Source organism: Bombina bombina, chromosome 2 (genome assembly GCF_027579735.1).
Source record: "Bombina bombina isolate aBomBom1 chromosome 2, aBomBom1.pri, whole genome shotgun sequence".
NCBI classification, from domain to species: domain Eukaryota; kingdom Metazoa; phylum Chordata; class Amphibia; order Anura; family Bombinatoridae; genus Bombina; species Bombina bombina.
This window is the reverse complement of record NC_069500.1, coordinates 368,152,854-368,167,276: the sequence shown is the minus strand read 5'-3', so window position 1 is coordinate 368,167,276 and position 14,423 is coordinate 368,152,854.

The window sequence follows — 14,423 nt, the reverse complement described above, 5'->3', positions numbered from 1 at the left end:
ATATGATATATATATATAAATAGAGAGAGAGCAATAGAGAGAGAGAGAGAGCAATAGAGAGAGAGAGAGAGAGCAATAGAGAGAGAGAGAGAGAGAGAGAGAGAGAGAGAGAGAGAGAGAGAGAGGAAGAGAGAGCAATAGATAGATAGATATACAAAATAATAACCCTTATTCATTATATTTTAGAGTTTATTATCTTATAGGAAAGGATATTTTAATATAATCATATTGATTATTAAAGTTTGTACCAGAGGTTACCTCTAACTCATGCACCTGAATAGCTCAACATCTAATAATGATAGATTACTACTACCTAATTATCACCTAGATTACGAGTTTTGCGTTCGTGTTTTAACACAAAAAATATGCAATTTCAGCGTTAAAACAGTAACGCAGCCATTATGAGTCTTTTAGCCTATAACGCAACATCAATCCCGCACTCAAAAAAATTATATTTTTGAGTGGGATTTCCATAGCACTGCCATTACAAGTTTTGCAGGTAAGGCTAAAAGGCTTGCGTTACAGCCTATACCGACACAATCTGTTTCGCAATCTGAGAGCAGTAGTTATGAGTTTTACACAACAAAACTGTTACATAAAACTCATAACTGAACTGTTACAAAGTACACTAACACCCATAAACTACCTATTAACCCATAAACCGAGGCCATCCCACATCGCAAACACTATATTAAACGTATTAACCGCTAATCTGCCGCTCCTGACATCGCCGCCACTAATAAAATGTATTAAGCCCTAATCCGATGCTCCCCGATATCGTCGCCACTATACTAAAGTTATTATTCCCCCGCACCTCAAAATTGCCCACACTATAATAAAGATATTAACCCTATTCCGCGGCTCTCCGACATCACCGCCACTAAATAAAGTTATTTACCCCTAAACCTCTGGCCTCCCACATCACTGCCACTAAATAAACCTATTAACCCCCAAACCAACATCCCCCCACATCGTAAAAAACTAAATTAAACTATTAACCCCTAAGCCTAACAACCCCCTAACTTTAAATTAAAACTACAAGATCCCTATCTTAAAATAAATAAAAAATGATCTGTGAAATTAAAAAAACCTAAGTTTAAGCTATAAATTAACCTAACATAACTATTAGACTAAAATTAAAATAACTATCAATTAAATAAATTAAATTACTCATTAAAAAAACCTAACACTACTAAAAAAATTAAATCTACAGTTACAAAAAATAAAAAATACTAAATTACAAAAAATAACAAACACTTAATTACGAAAAATAACAAACGAAATTATCCAAAATAAAAACAATTATACCTAGTCTAATAGCCCTATCAAAATAAAAAAGCCCCCCAAAATAAAAAAGCCCTAGCCTACAATAAACTACAAATAGCCCCACTGCTTAAATACTGTTGTCAGGCTTCCCACCACTGCAGTGTAGCTCTCAGAAATACCCCTCTGCAGAGTACGGAATTTCTTTCTGTACACCTCAGGAGTGAGATTTTACCTCCTCTGCAGTGCAGCTTTAATTACATCATTGTCCTGATCAAACTCTAGAGAAAGTTCTGAAAAAGCCTCTAGGGCAGAACCTTTCAGACCAGGGGTAAGATACTTGGCCCACCGCTCCCTTGGCAGCTGGAACTGTCTGCAAACTTTTTCAAAGCTGCGCAGGAATACATCCAAGTCTCCATCTTTCCCCAGATTAGGGAAACTCTCTGCCCGCAGTTGGATTAAAGAGGAGTCTCTAAGTTCACTAACAACAGCCGTGTAAGCTGTAACTGATACTCTCTCTCAGCCTGTCTCTCTCGCTCTCTCTGCCTGTCATTCAGCAGCCTGTCTCTCTGCCTGGTGCTCAGCTGCTTGCTGTTCTTGGAATTTTAGGATAAGCTCCATGCGCATACTTGGATCTGCTGAGCCCATATGCTTAAGAACAGTTTGCAAATAACATTCCAAGGGATCTCCAGATTTTGATGAATCACTGCCCACAGCTGCAGACACCTCTACTGAGGCTGCAGGGTTGCTGTCATAGTCCATAAGAGCTTATATCAATCCCTCTTTGATTTTCCCATGGGAGGGAACATCTCTCTCCTGGCATAACAAAGCCATAATTTCCTTGGTCTGCTGCTGGTATGCCTCCATAGGAAAAATAAATAGAAAACAAAAACAGAGAATAGGGAAGGTGAATGTTTGCAATGTATAACTATAAAATGCACTGAGTTTTAGCCTTTGGAAATTGTGAGAGTCACAATTTCCTTTAGCACTGGGATTTTCACACTAGCAAATCCGCAAAGCACTAAAACCTAATAAATAAATAAATATCTGCACTGCTGCCCACCAATTTGTGATGACCAAGGTTAACCAACCCTTCACCAGTCACTTTTTTTGCACAGAAAGGGTTAAAAGACCCTTTCCACTTTAATCAGTCTGTCACAGTCTAGTCATTTCAGGCTGAACTAAGGTTCAGTGGGTGCAAGGGTTAACAACACTCTCTAGTCTGTCCTAGACTTAGAAAAAATACCCAAACTCCCCTTAAATGCCACTCACACTAAACTATCTCTAAGCTGCCACCACTTAAGAGTTATTATATGAGAAATCTTAAGGAAACCAAGACTTACAAATTAAATCCCAGAATACAATTTAGCAAAAATAATCTAAAAACAGTCTTAATGCTACCAGTCTCTTTCAGTAACGTGGTTAAAATATTAGACAAAGGCAAAAACTTAATATGTGAATATTTATTAATGTGAAAAATGATTCACAGTGCATTATTGATAAAAAGATGTTAATAAACAGAATTATACACAAGCAAACAGTTTAAAAAATAAAAAGGAAAAATAACAGACTTTATACTTTACTAGCTTACAGCTAGATTTAGAGTTTGTCGGTAAAGACCCACGTAGCTAACGCAGCTTTTTTCCCTACCGCTGCTTCCAAACAACGCTGGTATTTCGAGTTGTCTGAAGGGCTGCGTTAGGCTCCAAAAAGGGAGCGTTGAGCCAAATGTACCGCCACTTCAACCCTCAATACCAGCGTTGCTTACGGTTGTTGAGCTGGGAAAACGTGCTTGTGCATGATTCCCCCATAGGAAACAATGAGGCAGTTTGGGCTGCAAAAAAACCTAACACCTGCAAAAAAGCAGCGTTAAGCTCCCAACGCAGCCCCATTGTTTCCTATAGGGAAACATGTTCTAAGTCTGCACCTAACACCCTAACATGAACCCCGAGTCTAAACACCCCTAACCTTACACTTATTAACCCCTAATCTGTCGCCCCCGTTATCGCTGACACCTGCATTACACAATTAACCACTAATCTGCCGCTCCGGACACCGCCGCCACCTACATTATCCCTATGAACCCCAAATCTGCTGCCCCCAACATCGCCGACACCTACATAATATTTATTAACCCCTAATCTGCCCCCCACATCGCCGCCACCTAACTTCAAGTATTAACCCCTAAGTCTAACCCTAACCCTAACACGCCCCTAAATTAAATATAATTTTAATCTAACAAAATAAATTAACTCTTATTAACTAAAGTATTCCTATTTAAAACTAAATACTTACCTATAAAATAGTCCCTAATATAGCAACAATATAACTAATAGTTACATTGTAGCTATTTTAGGATTTATAGTTATTTTACAGGCAACTTTGTATTTATTTTAACTAGGTACAATAGCTATTAAATAGTTATTAACTATTTAATAGCTACCTAGTTAAAATAATTACAAAATTACCTGTAAAATAAATCCTAACCTAAGTTACAATTAAACCTAACACTACACTATCATTAAATTAATTAAATAAATTAACTACCAATACCTACAATTAAATACAATTAAATAAACTAAACTAAATTACAAAAAAACAAAACACTAAATTACAGAAAATAAAAAATATTACAAGAATTTTAAACTAATTACACCTAATCTAAGCCCCCTAATAAAATAAAAAAATTAAAAAATAATAAAAGTCCCTACCCTATTCTACATTACAAAGTAATCAGCTCTTTTACCAGCCCTTAAAAGGGCTTTTTGCGGGACATGCCCCAAAGTTATCAGTTCTATTGCCTGTAAAAGAAAAATACAACCCCCCAACATTAAAACCCACCACCCACATACCCCTACTCTAACCCACCCAAACCCCCCTTAAATAAACCTAACACTACCCCCCTGAAGATCTCCCTACCTTGAGTCGTCTTCACCAAGCCGGGCCGAAGTCTTCATCCGATGGGGCAGAAGAGGACATCCAGACCGGCAGAAGTTTTCATCCTATCCGGGCAGAAGAGGACATCCAGACCGGCAGACATCTTCATCCAAGCGGCATCTTCTATCTTCATCCATCCGGAGCGGAGCCATCTTCTTCCCAGCCAACGCGATGCCTTCAACCGATGCCTACTCACCAAATGAAGGTTCCTTTAAATTACGTCATCCAAGAATTAAGGTAGGAAAAATCTGATTTTCTGATTCAATCAGCCAATCAGATTCAAGTTCAATCCGATTGGCTTATCCAATCAGCCAATCAGATTGAGCTTGCATTCTATTGGCTGATCGGAACAGCCAATAGAATGTGAGCTCAATCTGATTGGCTGATTGGATAAGCCAATCGGATTGAACTTGAATCTGATTGGCTGATTGAATCAGCCAATCAGATTTTTCCTACCTTAATTCCGATTGGCTGATAGAATCCTATCAGCTAATCGGAATTCGAGGGACTCCATCTTGGATGACGCCATTTAAAGGAACCTTCATTCAGCGAGTAGGCGTCGGTTGAAGAGGATGGATCTGCGTCGGCTGGGAAGAAGATGGCTCTGCTCTGCTCCGCTCCGCTCCAGATGGATGAAGATAGAAGATGCCGCTTGGATGAAGATGTCTGCCGGTCCGGATGTCCTCTTCTGCCCGTATAGGATGAAGACTTCTGCCGGTCTGGATGTCCTCTTCTGCCCCATCGGATGAAGACTTCGGCCCGGCTTGGTGAAGACGACTCAAGGTAGGGAGATCTTCAGGGGGTAGTGTTAGGTTTATTTAAGGGGGGTTTGGGTGGGTTAGAGTAGGGGTATGTGGGTGGTGGGTTTTAATGTTGGGGGGGTTGTATTTTTTTTTACAGGCAATAGAACTGATTACTTTGGGGCATGTCCCGCAAAAAGCCCTTTTAAGGGCTGGTAAAAGAGCTGATTACTTTGTAATGTAGAATAGGGTAGGGACTTTTATTATTTTTTTATTTTTTTATTTTATTAGGGGGCTTAGATTAGGTGTAATTAGTTTAAAATTCTTGTAATATTTTTTTATTTTCTGTAATTTAGTGTTTTGTAATTTAGTTTAGTTTATTTAATTGTAGGTATTGGTAGTTAATTAATTTAATTAATTTAATGATAGTGTAGTGTTAGGTTTAATTGTAACTTAGGTTAGGATTTATTTTACAGGTAATTTTGTCATTATTTTAACTAGGTAGCTATTAAATAGTTAATAACTATTTAATAGCTCTTGTACCTAGTTAAAATAAATACAAAGTTGCCTGTAAAATAAATATAAATCCTAAAATAGCTACAATATAATTATTCATTATATTGTAGCTATATTAGGGTTATTTTACAGGTAAGTATTTAGTTTTAAATAGGAATACTTTAGTTAATAAGAGTTAATTTATTTTGTTAGATTAAAATTATATTTAATTTAGGGGGTGTTAGGGTTAGACTTAGCTTTAGGGGTTAATACATTTATTATAGTAGTGGCGAGGTCCGGTCGGCAGATTAGGGGTTAATACTTGAAGTTAGGTGGCGGCGACGTTGGGGGGGGCAGATTAGGGGTTAATAAATATAATGTAGGTGTCGCCGATGTTGGGGGCAGCAGATTAGGGGTTCATAGGGATAATGTAGGTGGCGGCGATATGCGGTCGGCAGATTAGGGGTTAAAAATATTTATTATAGTGGCGGCGATGTGGGGGGACCTCGGTTTAGGGGTACATAGGTACTTTATGGGTGTTAGTGTACTTTAGAGCACTGTAGTTAAGAGCATTATATACTGGCGTTAGCCCATAAAGCTCTTAACTACAGCCTTTCCATGGGCGTTAGGAGTCTTGTCGGTAGAGGGTGTACCGCTCACTTCAGCCAAGACTCTAAATACCGGCGTTAGGAAGATCCCATTGAAAAGCTAGGATACGCAATTGGCGTAAGGGGATCTGCGGTATGGAAAAGTCACGGCTTGAAAGTGAGCGGTACACCTTTACCTGGCTGACTCTAAATACCAGCGGGCAGCCAAAAGCAGGGTTAGGACCCCTTAACGCTGCTTTTGACGGCTAACGCAGAACTCTAAATCTAGGTGTTAGTTTTCTGTGCCAGGGAGATTGGCAGGAAAAGATGGTCACTCACTTTGTGCTCGTTTCCATTGAGCCATAATTCGGTTTGCGTGCGCTCGCCAACCATTAAATAAGCTGTCGGAAGCAATATCGTTCACCGACTGCTTCCAACGGCCTGTTATAACTCAGTTTCGGCAACTAGACTCTGGCTGCCGAAAACATTATTGTGTCCCATACAAAGTGTAAGAACCCGCTAATCTTTAAATTATACCTGGTTTCCAATGCCCGCACAATCCATTAATAAACTGTCGGAGGCAGTGTTCCCTCTAAGGACAGTTTTATGTGCAGCCCAGCAGTGAAACAGTTAACAAGAAAACCATACCTTGCCATCTGCGTTGTGTAGTGTTTGCTAATTGCAGGGTGTGGTTGCCTAATTAACTGTTTCACTGCTGGGCCGCACACAAAACTGGCCTTAGAGGGAACACTGGTCGGAGGCTCCCGATACAGTAACAAAAATTACACCCAGCTCAACTAGGTGTAAAACAGGAAAGACCTTTTTCCCATTGAAATCTAACCCATGTCTCAATCCCTCTATCCGTCATCCCCCCCACATTACAATTTATAATAAATGTATTAACCACTAAAACCACCATGCCCCACAAAGCAAGCTAGCTATTAAAACTATTAACCCCTAATCAGCCTTGCCCCACAATGCAAACTAGCTATTAAAACTATTAAACCCTAATCTGCTATGCCCCACGATGCAAACTAGCTATTAAAACTATTAACCCCTAATCTTCCATGACCCACAATGCAAACTAGCTATTAAAACTATTAACCCCGCCCTAATACCCCATGCCACACAACGCAAACTAGCTATTAAAACTATTAACCCCTAATCCACCATGCCCCACAATACAAACTAACTATTAAAACTATTAACCCCTAATCCGCCATGCCCCACAATGCAAACTAGCTATTAAAACTATTAACCCTTAATCCGCCATGCCCCACAATGCAAATAACTACCTAACCTAACATCCCCTAAATTAACCCCAATACATTAATTTAAAAAATCCTAAATTACAATTAAAATAAAAATCCTAACATTAATTTAAAAATTAATCCTAACATTAAATTACAATTATTAAATCTAAAATTAGAAAAAATAAATTAAACCTTACAAAATAAAAACACAGCCTAATCTAAACTAAACTATCAAAAGCCCTTAAAAGGGACTTTTGTAGGGCATTGACCCAAATTAAACATCTCTTTTACCTTAACAAATATTAAGTCCCCCTCTAACAGTAAAACCCCCACCCACCAAACCCCCCAAAATAAAAAAACTAGCACTTAAATATGTGGGAGGGTGGTTTAGTGGTTAATAGGTTTAGGTAGTGTCGGCAATGTCATGGAACGGTGGTTTAGGGGTTAATAACTTTATTTAGTTATTTCGTTAGTGTCAGCGATGTGGGGGGCGGTGGTTTAGGGGTTAATAGGTTTAGGTAGTGTTAGTGATTTGGGGGGACAGCGGGTTAGGTGTTAATAGCTTTATTTAGTGACAGCGTGGGTGGCGGAGGCAGTTTTAGATCATTTTGTTTCGACAATCGCTGGCATATTAGTTAACTTAAATTAAATCGTTTTTTCAGATCCTTTCATTTTTTCGGATACATTCTTTATTCATATACATTATTCTATAACTTCAGAATAGAATAATGCATAAGAATAAAGAATAGATCCGAAAAAAAAAAAAAACGGATCCGAAAACAATTTAATTTTTTTATTTTTTAAACTAAACTAATTTGCCGAAACAAAATTATTTTTTAACTAATTGAAAACGAAATGAAATTAAACAAATTTTTAGCGGCACACAAGTCTAGTCCAGAGTGGACTTAGTTGTTATTATAGTTGTTATTTAGAGGCAAAATGAAATCTGTTACCTAAAAATTAGTTTCACTAGGGGTTAGAGCAGTATCACTCAAATTATATATATACTGTTTACATTTATCTATCTCCATCTTCTTCTTTATGCTGGTCTGTATTTGTAAGAAAACTTACCGGGACTTCCCGATTCGGTCTCAGAGAACGCCGAGAATGCCGCCTTCCATCTTGGCATCCCACGTGGAGAGATACTGAGACTGTCTTTCTTCAGCAGCGTCTGCAGCTCTCTAGGCGCACACGGTTGCAGACTGCCTAGATTTAAAGGGGCTGCATTCTAATTACAGGAACTCCCATCTGGAGGACTCAGGGGTGGGAGTTTCTATAAAAGCTCACTCAGCCCATTCATCTGGGCTGAGTTATATAATTATATTATTGTTTTGAAACATCAATTTTTGAACTTATTTTTTGGACTCACTTTCAGGATAATCCCCTTTACATTATATTTTTTTGTATTTTATATTTTATATACATTTCCACATTGCCTGGACATAAATTAGGACACACCTTTAAAGGGACAGTCTACACCAGAATATTTATTGTTTTAAAAGATAAATAATCCCTTTATTACCCATTCCCTAGTTTTGCTTAACCAACACAGTTATATTAATACACTTTTTACCTCTTTGATTATCTTGTATCTAAGCCTCTGCAGACTGCCCTGTTATCTCAGATCTTTTGACAGACATGCTTTTTAGCCAATCAGTGATGGCTCCTAGGAACTCCACGTGCATGAGCACAGTGTTATCTATATGAAACACATGAACTAACACCCTCTAGTGGTGAAAAACTGTCAAAATGCCCGGAGATGAGGGGCGGCCTTTAAGGGCTTAGAAATTAGAATATGAACCTCCTAGTTTTAACTTTCAACTAAGAATACCAAGAGAACAAAGCAAAATTGGTGATAGATGTAAATTTGAAAATTGTATAACATTATATGCGCTATCTGAATAATGAAAGTTTGTTTTGGACTAGACTGTCCCTCTAAATATATTGTTTGGACACAACCATTTGGACATTATTTTTTTTACCATTTTTCCTTTTTTTCTTTTTTCATTGGGATCCCTCTGTTTTTTTCTTTTATGATACAGTAAGGAAAAAAATATGTGATCCCCTGCTGATTTTGTATGTTTGCCCACTGACAAAGAAATGATCAGTCTATAATTTTAATGGTTGGTTTATTTAAACAGTGAGAGAATAACAACATCAACAAAATCCAGAAAAATGCATTTCAAAAAAGTTATACATTGATTTGCATTTTAATCAGTGAAATAAGTATTTGATCCCCTATCAATCAGCAAGATTTCTGGCTCACAGGTACCTTTTATACAGGTAACAAGCTGAGATTAGGAGCACTCTCTGAAAGGTAGTGCTCCTAATCTCAGCTTGTTACCTGTATAAAAGACACCTGTCCAAAAAAGCAGTCAATCTGTCAGATTCAAAACTCTCCACCATGGCCAAGACCAAAGAGCTGTCCAAGGATGTCAGGGACAAGATTGTAGACCTACACAAGGCTGGAATGGGCTACAAGACCATTGCGAAGCAGCTTGATGAGAAGGTGACAACAGTTGGTGTGATTATTCGCAAATGGAAGAAACACAAAATAACTGTCAATCTCCCTCGGTCTGGGGCTCCATGCAAGATCTGACCTCGTGGAGTTTCAATGATCATGAGAACGGTGAGGAATCAGTCCAGAATTACACGGGAGGATCTTGTCAATGGTCTCAAGGCAGCTGGGACCATAGTCACCAAGAAAACAATTGATAACACAATACGCCATGAAGGACTGAAATCCTGCAGCGCCCGCAAGGTCCCTCTGATCAAGAAAGCACATGTACAGTCCCGTCTGAAGTTTGCCAATGAACATCTGAATTATTCAGAGAACCGAGTGAAAGTGTTGTGGTCAGATGAGACCAAAATCGAGCTTATTGGCATCAACTCAAATCGCCGTGTTTGGAGGAGGAGGAATGCTGCCCATGACCCCAAGAACACAATCCCCACTGTCAAACATGAAGGTGGAAACATTATGCTTTGGGGTATTTTTCTGCTAAGGGGACAGGACAACTTCATTGCATCAAAGGGACGATGGACGGGGCCATGTACTGTCAAATTTTGGGTGAGAACTTCCTTCCCTCAGCCAGAGCATTGAAAATGGGTCGTGGATGGTTATTCCAACATAACAATGACTCAAAACACACAGCCAAGGCAGCAAAGGAGTGGCTCAAGAAGAAGCATATTAAGGTCCTGGAGTGGCCTAGCCAATCTCCAGACCTTTATCCCATAGAAAATATGTGGAGGGAGCTGAAGGTTCGAGTTGCCAAACGTTAGCCTCAAAACCTTAATGACTTGGAGAGGATCTGTAAAGAGGAGTAGGACAAAATCCCTCCAGAGATGTATGTAAACCTGGTGGTCAACTACTAGAAACGTCTGACCTCTGTGATTGCCAACAAGGGTTTTGCCACATAGTACTAAGTCATGTTTTGCAAAGAGGTCAAATACTTATTTCACTCATTAAAATGCAAATCAATTTATAACTTTTTTAAAATGCGTTTTTCTGGATTTTTTGTTGTTATTCTGTCTCTCACTGTTCAAATAAACCTACCATTAAAATTATAGACTGATCATTTCTTTGTCAGTGGGCAAACGTACAAAATCAGCAGGGGATCAAATATTTTTTCCCTCACTGTATGTATTTTTTATGCGCATCTGTTATGTTTTTATATCATTAAATTTAAATTATATACACTATAGCCTTCTTTGGAGTAAGGCGCTCTTCTTTTATACTATTATCTCTTTGAATCTGATTCGGAGATTTCAGAGGAGCATGTGTATTTTAGTTTTATAGATTTTATCTTCTTGGCGCTATAATAATTTCTACTCTCCAACTTGTGTACCTTGGTTTGGAGACCAGGCATACTTACCTTATATTTTCGAAGAGTCACGGTACACAATCTGTCTGCAGCAGCCAAACCTCCAATGCCGTAACAGGGTGTCAGACGCTCCACTAGATGTTGAATGCCATGTAAGGCTGTACATCTACAAATCAGATCTCCTTTATTTTACAGATGACTAAAGGGACAGTCTACTCCAGAATGTTTATTGTTTAAAAAGATAAATAATCACTTTATCAACCATTCTCCAGTTCTTCATAACCAGCATGTTTATATTAATATACTTTTTACTTCTGTGATTACCTTGTATCTAAGCTTCTGCAGAGTGCCCACTTATATCAGTTCTTTTGACAGACTTGCATTTTAGCCAATCAGTGCTGGTTTATAAATAACTCCACGAGAATGAGCACAATATTATCTATATGACACAACAAAACTAGCACGGTGTAGGCTTGAAAAACGGTAAAAATAGATAAGAGGTGGCCTTCAAATTAGCATATGAGCCTATCTAGGCTTAGCTTTCAACAATGAATACCAATAGAACAAAGAAAATGTGACGATAAAGTTGTTTAAAATTGCATGCCCTTTCTGAATCTTGGAAGTTTAATTTTTACTAGACTGTCCCTTTAAGTGCTTATTCCTCTTGTGTATTTAAATTATCATTATATTTATTCATGAAGCCTCCTTCTTTTTCTTTCTTACCCATAAGAACTTTTCATTCTTTGTGAACGTTTCTTTTAAAACTGAAATTTGATCTCCTTGTGTTCTTACTGGATAAAACAATGAATCATTTGGAATGCTCCTCTTCTACATGTAAGGAAAGATTAAGGAGCTGATCTAAGGGTATACCACTGTGTTAAAAGAATGTACTTATATATGTGACTCTTCTAATGTCTGTCATTTATTTAAAGTTCCCAAATCTTCATACTCCAGAGTGGACTTACAATTGTACAATGTAGTTTTACAGTTCTTAACAAAATATATTTTAAAGGTAATTGTTCTAATATATTTCTTGAGATCTATAAATAATACTTCAACTTTATTTGGTGCAAAATTTATTTAGGGGCAAAATTAAATCCATTACCTAAAAACTGAATTCATTAGGGGTTAGAACAGTATCACTCACATGATATATCCTGTTAATGTTTATCTATCTCCATCTCAATCTTCTTCTTTCTGTTGGTCTGTATTTGTAAAAAATAAAAGCTTACCGGGACTTCTGAGTCCGGACTCAACGAATGCAGAGAATGCTGCCTTCCATCTCGTCATCCCACATAGAGGGGTGCTGAGACTTCAGTCTTTCTTCAGTGGTGGCTGCAGCTCTCTAGGCGCAGGCGGCCAAACGCTGCCTAGATTTAAAGGAGCTGCATCCTTATTACCGGAACTCCCTCCTGGAGGACTCAGCAGTGGGAGTTCATATAAAAGCTCCCTCAGCCCATTCCTCTGGGCTGAATTATTGCCTTACCTTTCTGACTCCAGAGAGCAAGCATACTTACCTGATAATAACTGTGTATGCTCACATTGCTTCAGTGACGTGCGGTGAGGTCAGAGGCTGGTGAGGCACTGGTATGATATGTCAGAGAAATAAATATATATATATATGGGTTAAACACATAGTAGAAGTACTGCACTGCTGGTCCTGAGTTGAAACTGCTGCTAATACAATTAACAGCGCTAGTTACACAGCTGAATCATGCTACTAGTGCTGATGATTGTATCAGTGTCAGTTTCTCACAACCAGTGGTGCTGTGAGAGGCCTAATTGGTGCTTCTACTATGTGTTTAACCCATTTGCACCAGGTTAAAAACATAGTGGTTTAGGGTCTTAAAATTACATGCTTTAATGAATTAGAGTATGTAATTATTATTATTTTTTTTACTATAATGGCCATTTAATTATACTGTCTATTCATTTTCTGCTGAGTATCTGGGGGGTGCAGCCAAAATCTATATATATATAGATAGATAGATAGATAGATAGATAGATGGGTCAGCTGGTGAATATTTTGTACCTCTCCCATACACTGAGCACTGGTCTGAAAATGTGGTCTATTCTGGGAGCCCCCATTTAAAAGTTATTTTAACACAACAGTACTCAAAAGTCACAGATTCTTATTTTATAGGATAGAGAGTTGGAATGGCAACACAAGCCATAGAAAATAAACACTGATGCCTAGTTCAATGCCCTGGCCACAGATGGGAGAGGTGCAGGACTTAAAGCCACACAGACCAATATCCATACACACACTAAACCTATATATTTGGTGGAAGAATATTACTATGATGTACCAGTCAGTTAAAAACAATTATTAGCCAGAAAGCTCCATATATACACTCACAAACTCACACACTCTCACTAGTGTAATTATGTCACTCTCCAAATATAAAAAATACTATTGCTATTTGTTTAAAAAAATATAGATGCACAAGTAAGGTCCACTAATTGTATTCCTACTCTAAGTAGAGGTACCACACAGCTACATAAAATGAAGATACAAAAAAAGAAAAGCAGAAAAGTTAAATTATTTTATTCATTCTAAATAAAAAAAATGTTTAAATAGTTTAATTCACAATTGATTGCTTATTAAAGGGATATGCACTCCAAAAGTATTCTTTCATGATTTAGATAGAGACTATACTTTGAAACAACTTCCAGTTTACTTCTATTATCTAATTTGCGTCATTCTCTTGGTATACTTTGTTGAAAGAGCAGCAGTACACTACAGTGAGCTAGCTGAAACATTAGGTGAGCCAATGACAAGAAGCAAAGACGTGATGCCACCAATCAGCAGCTAGCTTCCAATAGTGCATTGCTGCTCCTGAGCCTTTCTAAGTATGCTTTTTTTACAAAGGATACCAAGAGAATGAAGAAAAAAATGATTACAAGTATATTTAAAAGTTGTTAACATTTATTATATTTACATGAATTGTTATTATAATTTATTTGTATAGCGCTGAAAAGTATGCTCTATAGGAATCATAAAAGAAAAAATGTGTTTTATGTCCCTTTAATATTTGTCATTAATTAAGAAACAAAACTTAAAATATATATCACATAGAAATTTATAAAATAAAATATTTGTTTGCAGCCTATGTATGTGTATATGTGACATTTGACTTTAAGTACCAAAGTTCCAAAAACACACACATACTGTATATAAACACACACTTATCCACACACATGCACCAATACACATATGCAACCATATAAACACATACACACACGGTCACCCATATAAAAAAAAACACACGCATGCACCCATACCACATATATAGCTAGATATGTGACTGTGTAGTGTTTTGGTTT